The sequence below is a fragment of the Microtus ochrogaster genome, unplaced genomic scaffold (assembly GCF_000317375.1).
Source record: "Microtus ochrogaster isolate Prairie Vole_2 unplaced genomic scaffold, MicOch1.0 UNK17, whole genome shotgun sequence".
Lineage (NCBI taxonomy): Eukaryota > Metazoa > Chordata > Mammalia > Rodentia > Cricetidae > Microtus > Microtus ochrogaster.
In genome coordinates, this window is record NW_004949115.1 from 6,011,874 (window position 1) to 6,013,942 (window position 2,069).

The following is a 2,069-nucleotide window of genomic DNA, read 5'->3' on the forward strand; positions in this document are numbered from 1 at the left end:
GTGTGTGTGTGTGTGTGTGCACATATGTGTGTCAGGGCCAGAGGTTAAACTCAAGTATCTTTCTTGGTTGCTTTACACACTACTTTTTGAGACAGGGTCTCTCACTAAGCCTGGAGTTAACAGTTTGGCTGGGTGCACTAGTCAATGAAGTTCAGGGAGCTGCCTGTTTCTGACTTCCACTGCTGGGGTTACAGATGCACACTGCCATGGTCTATGCCCTGCATTTTACATGGGTTCTGGGAATCTGATTCTAGCCACTCGTGCTTTTGTGCCCTTTTGTGCCATCAACTTTATCACCCAAGCCCCTTGACAGTGTCTTATTTTTTTCCCAAAGCATAGCAAATTCAATGTCCAAGACATATTTCCATGATGTTAATAGTACTAACATTCCTTGATTTCTTGGACTCAAGTCCAAGATGCTTTGGACTCAAGTCCAAGATGCTTCTGTGTATGTGGAGAAGTCCATATGATTATCACAGTATTACTATTTCCCACATTTACAAATATGAAAATTGAAGCAGTGTTACATGATACAAAGTAGTCAGCAAGCCCAGGCCTTAAGCCTTTTGTTGGTGATGCCGTACAAATCAGTCTCTGTATTGTGGAGGTTGCTATCTCAGAGGGAGCTTTGATGAGCCTTTGGAAGCATAAAGGTTATTTTCAGTTTGAAGGAGTCACTATCTCTTATCATTGGTACCATAGCTAAGAATTCCTTGCATAGTTCAGGGTTAAGAAAATTTACTTCTTTGTTTCTTATAAGATCTATATAAATGTTTTTAAATATAGAATTTGTATTTAGGAGTCTCTGGATTAACATCAGGGCTTGCTCTCCCTTAGGCTTTCCACCGGTGTAATGTCTTTAGCAGTCATGAGATCCTGACTACAGAACTAGGTATCTAAGGCTAGAATTTTTTTAAAAAGCCTTTAACAATTATATGTAGGTTCGAAAGATTCTTAAAGACTGTTAGAAACTGTCAGAAAACAACATTTCTGGGAAAAGAACAAAGGAGTCTAGATTATTATGCCTGAAGAAGAAACTCTACTAAGGACATTTATTTAGAGCTCTTCACAAAACTATTTCATTATAGTTCAGAAAATAAACATTGTAACATCAAAATATTTACTTTTTCTTTCTTTGACAATTTCTGTGTTTGAGTGTTTTTAGTGTGTGTGTTTTATAATGTATATATAAAATAACAGATAGTAAATATAAAGTATATATCTACAAATATTACACATATACAGATTAAATATATATGTACAAATATTTAGACCTTAATCCATTTTGTACCCTATACCAAAATATCTGAGGCTGTGAAACTTGTGAAGATGCTTGTTTTGATCAACCATTATAGAGAAGTGGAATGCCACCTGTATCTTGATGAGAGCTCTCTGGATGAAGAAGCAAAAAATGACCTATCAGAGACAAGTCCATGGTATGCCCTTACATTGTAGCATCTCACTGCCATAATATTTAGCTCACTCCTGAGAGACCCAGTCCAGTTTGTGAGATCATCATTAATCCATTCCTGAGGGGTCCATTCTTGGAACCTAATGACATTCTACCAGGCTCTACCTCTTAAAGGTCCTACTACCCTAATACTGAGGACCAAATTTCAACACATGAACCACTGAAGGACGAACCATACTCAAGCTGTAGAAGTATTTTTTTCAGTAATTTTCTTTTTTGAAGATTAGAATCAGTAAAAATTACTTTAGAGGATGGTATGTACTTTTTTCCATCCCAAGAGTAGTGTGCTTTTGTGAGAAGTGAGGTGGGTTTAAACCATACAAGGGATTCTATTAGATCCATTTATTTTAAAATATCAGCATTTATTGATGATACATCATTCATTCATTCATATTTAATAAATAGTTTCTTAGTGTGTAATATGCATCTCTCTTTAAGGGATATAGTTGTGAACTTAATCACAGTATCTGAACCCATAGTGCAGTATAGTTTAGTGGAGGACACAGTTGTAAACCATGTAAGTCACATTATATGATTGTGATGTGAAATAAAAGTACAGCAAGCTACAAGAGGTTATAAGAGGTGAATTGAGGCACTG